We start from the raw sequence: 9,443 nt of genomic DNA, 5'->3' as shown, positions 1-9,443 counted from the left end.
TAGCACACCTGCTCTCCATCCCGGTGATTACACGGAGATCCACTTAATCCGGCGCTGACGGATGCTCCACGCCAGTCCGTAGTCATCCCCACAGTGGTAACCAGACTTCCACGAAAAGTGTGCATTCTCTTCTGCTTGGAACTTTGTTTAACCTGCCTACTTCTGTCCAGATTTCTACTCGGCGTCTGCTACCTGCCTGTCCTCCGGCTCAACTGGATCTCGCGGCGCTCACCTGGCCCACTCGCCATTCCACGGACTTCCTGCCCCCACGGACTGTCACACTTCCCTCCCGAGCTCCCACGGTTCCGTTCTATCGTAAGCCCCTACTCTAACTCAGTCCTGATATGTTCTCCCCGCTTCCTGGCTCCCTAGTAATCATCTCCCCTTTCTATTGCAGCCCCCCGCCGTCCCGATCCCGGCTTCCTCGTGTCATTGTTTCCCCGGATTTTTAGTTTCTGTTTTGCTCTCTACTTTCCCCGGGTCGCCTTTCGTTGTTTTAATAAAGTGTCTTTTTGTTAGCTCGGAGTCTGCGCCTGGATCCTTTCGTGCCCGCGCACCACGGCGCATGACAAAACTATCTATACTTGATAAAAAGCTATGTATTGCAAGTGTATATGGTCCAAATGTTGATGATCCCTCATTCTTTCACGGTTTTTTCAGTGCACTCTCTGAACACTTAGATGGCACACTTGTTCTTGGAGGCGACCTCAACCTTGGACTAAATGAAGACATGGATAGGCTCAATACAGCAGGAACTCAGCGTAATTGGCAATCCACAAATATAATCAAACAGTATATGAGCGACTTTGGTCTTTGCGATGCATGGCGCTCCCTTCACCCCACCAGTAAGGAATATACTTTTTTCTCACATGTCCATCGCTCCTACTCTCGTCTGGATTATTTTTTGGTCAGCAGCTCACTGCTGAACGACATTTCAGACACTGAGATTCACCCTATAGCTGTCAGCGATCATGCTCCTGTATCTTTAACACTAATGCACAAGAATAATACTACGCCAAGTAAAAACTGGAGATTTAATATATCACTACTTAAAGATGAAGACTTTATTAAATATTTAAAAAAGAGTGGACTTCATATTTGGACTATAATGACACTCCCGAAACATCAGCTTCTGTTCTATGGGAAGCAGGGAAAGCTGTGATGAGAGGTAAAATAATTCTCATCACATAAAAAGAAAAAAGAAAACAAAAATATTCAGGAATTAGAAAAAACCATCAAATCACTAGAAGAAGCCTACGCGTCCCACCAAGATCAGGAAACATTGAACAAAATACGCAAAGCAAAACTAGAATTAAATGAGATAATTGATAAAAAAACAAAATTCTTAGTACAAAGACTACGCCTAAAAATTATGAACATGGTAATAAATCAGGTCAATTTCTAGCAAACAAGCTAAAAATAAATAAAGAAAAAACAACTATATGTGCTGTTCAAGATTAATCTGGGAACACAATATATGATCCGATACAAATAAACAACATTTTCAGGGATTTCTATAAAACATTGTATTCACCACAAATAAACCCATCTAAAAAGGAAATTGATCAGTTTTTAGACAACATAACTCTCCCAAAATTATTAGACTCTCAAGCAATGGCACTGGATTCACCACTGACATCAGGTGAACTCCAGGAAGCCCTGATAAGTATGCCCAATAATAAGGCTCCAGGTCCAGACGGCTTTCCTGCAGAATTCTACAAAGAATTCTGGACGATTCTAGCACCAGTTTTCTACAGAACGTTGTTGGAAATTAAAGAAAAGGGCAGACTTCCATCAAATATGAATTCTGCAAACATTAATCTCCTGCTAAAACCAAGCAAAGACCCTGTATATCCCTCAAGCTATCGTCCAATATCCCTTATAAATGTAGACCTTAAAATAATCTCCAAAGCTCTCTCGAAGAGACTGGAGAAAATAACCCCCCTCTTAATTCATCCTGACCAAACTGGTTTCATAAAAGGTAGGCACTCTTCAACAAATACACGTAGATTAGTTAATTTAATAGACTACTCATACAGTAAAAACATTGAAACTACAATATTTTCTTTAGATACAGAAAAAGCATTTGACAGAGTTAACTGGAAATTTCTATTTGCAACTTTACACAAATTTGGTTTTGGATCCTCTTTCATAAACTGGTTAAAAATATTATATAATTCCCCAACAGCTTGTGTCAGAACAAATGACCAGACATCCTCCGTGTCTGTGAGCAGGAAGTCCGTGGGGATAGCGAATGGGCCAGATGATGCACCGAGTGATCCAGTTGAGCCGGAGGACAGGCAGGTGGCAGACGCCGAGTCGAAACCACTGTGGGGTGACTAACGGACTGGCGTGGAGCATCCGTCAGCGCCGGGTTAAGTAGATCTTCATGTAATCACCGCGATGGAGAGCAGGGCCCGATTTCAGGAAGCCGGTTTAGAAAACTCAGAGTGAAAAACGATACTCAGGGTTGAGTAACCCCGAACTGTCCAACTTGGAATATGGAATTTGAATGAAAACAACAGAATTTGAATGAAAACAACGGAATTTGAATGAAAACAACGGAATGTGAATGAAGACAACAGAATTTCAATGAAAACAATGGAATTTGAATGAAAACAACAGAATTTGAATGAAAACAACGGAATGTGAATGAAGACAACAGAATTTGAATCAAAACAATGGAATGTGAATGAAGACAACAGAATTTGAATCAAAACAATGGAATTTGAATGAAAACAACAGAATTTGAATGAAAACAACAGAATTTGAATGAAAACAACGGAATGTGAATGAAGACAACAGAATTTCAATGAAAACAATGGAATCTGAATGAAAACAGAATTCTAAAACAAACATTAGAATTTGAAAAAAAAAAAGAGTAGAATTAGAATGAAAACAACAGCATTTGAATGAAAACAACGGAATTTGAGAACAAACAATGGAATTTGAATAAAAAGAGTAGAATAAGAATGAAAACAAAAGTATTTGAATAAAAACAACGGAATTTCAATGAAAAGAATGGAATCAGAATGAAATGAATAGAATTTGAATGAAAACAACGGAATTAGAATGAACAGGGGCCCGTTCTTTGTACCTCGCTAAGTAAGTTAGCTGGATTAGATTGTTGACGATTTCGCGTGATCTTGGATCGTTCGGTTCCCCGAAGCTCATCCGGGACTTGCTGCCATAGCAACAGAGCCGTAAGCGTAAACCTGCTCGGGAGCAGGTTTACTTTATGTAAACAGGATTAGATCGCGGCCACTCAGGTATGTCCGCTTCATTTATACGAAAGCAACAGCGATATTTTTCCACTGTTTCACCATAAATAAATAACATCAATGTAACTAAAGATAATGCAGCACCTGATCCATTTATTGATGTCACACAGATACATACAGGTCATTTCCTAAAAAAGGGAAATGTACTATTAACATTCTATTACATGTATGTGATTATTATAGATGTAAGTCATATTTCAGAGTAGTAATAGTAAATTACTTCGTGTAATCAAGATGAGAGACCACGGCTATAAAAGCGAAGGTGGATTTGGGAAGTCTGTCGCAGCCATGTCCTGTCCGTATACGCGAGCAGCCCATTGTGGAAGGTGCAAGATTGATAAGGAGAGTCCTCAGAATTCAGCGTATATTGCGGGACAGACAGGATCCTTTAGCTCAGCGCGACAGTGTGCTCATAGAGAGATATCGATTTTCCCGTGAGGGTATTATTTACTTAACCAACTTGTTGACGAGGGGGTGCAGGACCACCACCTGTCTTTTTTTGCTGTGCCCTTTTCTTGGTTGCTGTTATGAACAAACAAACAGATTATTTCAGGGTCTCTTTCCAAGAGACGAAAAGCAATATAAGTGATAAATATTACCATTCTGTAGAATATTCTTATATTTCACTTTTACCTGTTCCCATGTTCTAGTGGGTGCTGTTGTGGCTCTAATGTGTAAGGGGATATAATATAACATAATATAATATAATGTAATATAATATTGGATAATATAGTGTAATATAATAAATCTACCCTACCGCCTACTGGTGTTGGCCAGAGGGGCCGATGGCGCGATATGGCAGCCTCGCTTCTGTCAGTCTGCCCCAGGGCAGCTGTGGCTACAACCGTGGCTGCTTCCACCAGTGTGTGAATGTGAGAGTGACTGAATAGTGGTATTGTGAAGCGCTTTGGGTGCCTTGAAAAGTGCTATATAAATCCAATCCATTATTATTGTTATTATTAAATCACTTACGAGTTTAATTTGTCAGCAACTTTCTGCCAGCCCTCTCTCCTTGCTTTTGCAGCCTTTGCAGTGTTCCCTTGCGTTTTAATTAAACTCTGAAACTCCTGAAATCCCTCAATCAAGAGTTCTTGCTCTGCTGCCGAAAAATACTGAGCGCTCTCCTTCGACATTTTCGCCGACCAATCAGAGGGTTGCCGATCAATGTTTCTACTATCGATGTGTAGCCCCTTTTATGACACCCAGTGATCTCACATTACTTCATCCAGCTGTACTAATCGTCAACAGCAGGTGTGTTCGGAGAACCGTGATAGGTTTTGTATTGTTGATTGTCATTTATGCTTAGAAACATTTACTCATATATGCTTAGAAGTATATAATCATTTGTAGGTTGAAAGAATGTCTCATCCTAGGAGGTCTGTAACGGCTCTGTGTAGCATGAACGGGGAGTGCGTTCACTCCCTCTACAGAGTGTTCTGGCGTAGATCACACCTCCTAGGAGAGGTCGTATCTTCTCTTGCTGATATATGGTATAGCAAACACACGTATATCTGTTTAAGTATAAGAGCCCTTTGTTCGGATAGATCTGCTAGACGCCTGGCACCAGCTAGCACCAGAGTCTTCACAGGGTCACACCTTGACCTCACACACACACACACACACACACACACACACACACACACACAGTATTCTTTGTTCACATGTATACCTATGTAGACGTCATATGTTAATGAACCTATGCATATTCATGTAACCTCAACAAAAGAAAACAATGGAATTTGAATGAAAACAACAGAATTTGAATGAAAACAACAGAATTAGAATGGAAAAACCGGAATTTGAATGAAAACAACATTATTAGAATGTACAGAAAGGAGTTTGAATGAAAACAACGGAATTTGAATGAAATGAACAGAATTTGAATCAAAACAATGGAATTTGAATGAAAACAACAGAATTTACCTGTCTTGGGGCCCATTCTTCGTACCGCGCTAAGTGAGTTAGCTGGATGAGATTGTTGACGATTTCGCGTGATCCTGGATCGTTCGGTTCCCCGAAGCCCATCCGGGACTTGGTGTCATAGCAACAGAGCCGTAAGCGTAAACCTGCTCGGGAGCAGGTTTACTTTATGTAAACAGGATTAGATCGCGGCCACGCAGGTATGTCCGCGTCATTCATACGAAAGCAACAGCGATATTCCACCACTGTTTCACCATAAATAAATAACATCAATGTAACTAAAGATAATGCAGCACTTGATCCTTTTATTGATGTCACACAGATACATACAGGTCAGTCCCTAAAAAAGGGAAATGTACTATTAACATTCTATTACATGTATGTGATTATTACAGATGTAATTCATATTTCAGAGTAGTAATTGTAAATTACTTCGTGTAATCAAGATGAGAGACCACGGCTATAAAAGCGAAGGTGGATTTGGGAAGCCTGTCGCAGCCATGTCCTGTCCGTATACGCGACCAACCCATTGCGGAAGGTGCAAGATTGATAAGGAGAGTCCTCAGAATCCAGCGTATATTGCGGGACAGACAGGATCCTTTAGCTCAGCGCGACAGTGTGCTCATAGAGAGATATCGATATTCCCGTGAGGGTATTATTTACTTAACCAACTTGTTGACGAGGGGGTGCAGGACCACCACCTGTCTTTTTTTGCTGTGCCCTTTTCTTGGTTGCTGTGATGAACAAACTAACAGAGTATTACAGGCCAGTATTACCTTGCCAAGAGACGAAAAGCAACCTAAGAGATAAATATTACCATTCTGTAGAATACTCCTGTATTCCACTTTTACTTGTTCCCATGTTCTTGTGGGTCCTGTTGTGGCTCTAATGTGAAAGGGGATATAATATAACGTATTATAATGTAATGTAATGCCATATAATATTGGATAATATCGTGTCATATGATAGATCTACCCTACCGCCTACTGGTGTTGGCCAGAGGGGCCGATGGCGCGATATGGCAGCCTGGCTACAACCGTAGCTGCCTCCACCAGTGTGTGAATGTGAGAGTGAATGAATAGTGGTATCGTAAAGCGCTTTGGGTGCCTTGGAAAGCGCTATATAAACCCAATCCATTATTATTATTATTATTATTAAATTACCTACGAGTCTGATTTGTCAGCAACTTTCTGCCAGCCCTCTCTCCTTGCTTTTGCAGCCTTTGCAGTGTTCTCTTGCGTTTTAATTAAACTCTGAAACTCCTGACATCCCTCACTCATGAGTTCTTGCTCTGCTGCCGGAAAATACCGAGCACGCCCCTTCGACATTTTCGCCGACCAATCAGAGGGTTGCCGATCACTGTTTCTGCTATCGATGCGTATCCCCTTTTACGACACCCAGTGATCGCACATTACTTCATCCAGCTATACTAATCGTCAACAACAGGTGTGTTCGGGGAACCGGAATAGCGAGCTCAGAGTTAGCGCGATGATTTGGTCTTGGATGTTTCATTTGATCTTGGATGTAGTAAGCGACGTACGAAGCACAGGGCCCGGTTCTCATGTTGTTGCTAAGGATTGTCTCATTGCACTGAAGTCACACTGGGTTAAATATTTACACTTGGGTTTTAAGGGGTAATTTTTTTTTTTTATGGGTTGTATGGAAGCCCCAAACGCAATTTCATTGTTCTTTGACAATGACAATAAATAAATACTTGACTTGACTTGACTTGATAGTTGAATTTGAATGAAAACAATGGAAATTTAAAACAATCAACAGAATTAGAATGAAAACAACAGAATTAGAATGGAAAAACCGGAATTTGAATGAAAACAACATTATTAGAATGTACAGAAAGGAGTTTGAATGAAAACAACGGAATTTGAATGAAATGAACAGAATTTGAATCAAAACAATGGAATTTGAATGAACAGAACAGAATTTTAATCAAAACAATGGAATTTGAATGAAAACAACAGAATTTGAATGAAAACAATGGAGGTTTAAAACAAACAACAGAATTAGAATGAAAACAACGGAATTAACATGAAAACAATGGAAGTTGAATAAAAAGAGTAGAATTAGAATGAAAAAAGCGGAAATTGAATGAAAAAACGAAATTAGAATGTACAGAACAGAGTTTGAATGAAAACAACGGAATTAGAATGTATAGAACAGAATTTGAATGAAAGCAACAGAATTCTGAAACAAACATTAGAATCTGAATAAAAAGAGTAGAATTAGAATGAAAACAACGGAATTTGATTGAACAGAACAGAATTTGAATGAAAACAATGGAATTTGAATGAAAACAAAAGAATTTGAATGAAAACAATGGAAGTTTAAAACAAACAACAGAATTAGAATGAAAACAACGGAATTTGAATGAAAACAACGGAATCAGAATGTACAGAACAGAGTTTGAATGAAAACAACGGAATTAGAATGAACAGAACAGAATTGGAATCAAAACAATGGAATTTGAATGAACAGGGGTCCGTTCTTCATACCTCGCTAAGTAAGTTAGCTGGATTTGATTGTTGACGATTTCGCGTGATCCTGGATCGTTCGGTTATCCGAAGCTCATCTGGGACTTGCTGTCATAGCAACAGATCCGTAAGCGTAAACCTGCTTGGGAGCAGGCTTACTTTATGTAAACAGGATTAGATCGCGACCACTCAGGTATGTCCGCTTCATCTATACGAAAGCAACAGCGATATTTTTCCATAAATAAATATTATCAATGTAACTAAAGATAATGCAGTATTTGATTCTTTTATTGATTTCATACAGATACATACAGGTCATTTCCTAAAAAAAGGGAAATGTACTATTAATCATTCTATTTCATGTATTTGATTATTTCAGATGTAATTCATATTTTAGAGTAGTAATAGTAAATTACTTCGTGTAATCAAGATGAGAGACCACGGCTATAAAAGCGAAGGTGGATTTGGGAAGCCTGTCGCAGCCATGTCCTGTCTGTATACGCGAGCAACCCATTGCAGAAGGTGCAAGATTGATAAGGAATGTTTGAATGAAAGCAACAGAATTCTAAAACAAACAATAGAACCTGAATAAAAAGAGTAGAATCAGAATGAAAACAAAAGCATTTGAATGAAAACAACGGAATTTCAATGAAAAGAACAGAATTTGAGAACAAACAATGGAATTTGAATGAAAACAACAGAATTTGAACGAAAACAACGGAATTTGAATGAAAACAACGAAATTAGAATGTACAGAACAGAGTTTGAATTAAAACAATGGAATTAGAATATATAGAACGGAGTTTGAATGAAAGCAACAGAATTCTAAAACAAACAATAGAATTTGAATAAACAGAGTAGAATTAGAATGAAAACAATGGAATTTGATTGAAAAGAACAGAATTTCAATCAAAACAATGGAATTTGAATGAAAACAATGGAAGTTTAAAACAAACAACAGAATTAGAATGAAAACAACGGAATTGGAATGAAAACAACGGAATTAAAATGAAAATGATGGAATTTGAATGAAAACAACAGAATTTGAGAACAAACAACAGAATATGAACGAAAACAACGGAATTTGAATGAAAACAAGAGGATTATAATGTATAGAACAGAGTTTGAATGAAAGCAACAGAATTCTAAAACAAACAATAGAATTTGAATAAAAAGAGTAGAATTTGAATGAAAAAACAGGGTAAGTGACAGAGGAGGACGGTAAGTGACGAGTAAGGCAAGCGACCCATGTTGTAGGTGACGTCAGACGCCGGAGAATTGGCAGAAAAAAAGCAAATGGTAGCATAGACTTTAACAAAGGTTTTTCAAGCTTCAGTATTACCAAATATACTAATCAATTGTCATATAACTAACAACATCTGTTTTATCATCTCTAACACCCTGGAGGACAACGGGGAGAGTTTAGACGCTCTCCAAGATTACATCGACCGCTGTTTTCAAGATTTAGTAATGAAGAAGGCCCAGAGTGCATCCTCCGCGGCCAAAATTGAGACGCCATCATCGAAGAGATGTCGCCCGGCAGACTCCCCCGGTACAACATCGCCTGCCGGCAAAGACATCGCAGACATCCTGGAGTCAATCAACAAGCGATTGTCCAGTTTCGATGCGAGGCTGTCCCTGGTGGAGATTTTACACCGGGAATTTAAATCTCTGAGAGAATCCCTGGAATTCAGCCAGCAGCAGGTGGAAACGCTTGCCGCTGAAAATGCCACGCTACGGGAGTCGGTCAAAT

At 39.2% G+C, this 9,443-nt stretch overlaps 1 long non-coding RNA gene across 1 annotated transcript; it reads left to right on the top strand.

Annotated features, from left to right (window-relative positions):
• Positions 1–282: 282 nt before the first annotated feature.
• On the top strand, positions 283–518 carry LOC146707054 (uncharacterized). Its single transcript, XR_014921049.1, has 2 exons — positions 283–315; positions 398–518. It is a non-coding gene; the product is annotated as an uncharacterized LOC146707054 (long non-coding RNA).
• Positions 519–9,443: the final 8,925 nt, after the last annotated feature.

Source organism: Copadichromis virginalis, linkage group LG6 (genome assembly GCF_057382275.1).
Source record: "Copadichromis virginalis isolate Kocher_CV1m ecotype Utaka linkage group LG6, C_Virginalis_male_GT1.1, whole genome shotgun sequence".
Classification (NCBI taxonomy): Eukaryota; Metazoa; Chordata; class Actinopteri; order Cichliformes; family Cichlidae; genus Copadichromis; species Copadichromis virginalis.
This window is presented reverse-complemented; position numbering and strand designations above follow the sequence as displayed.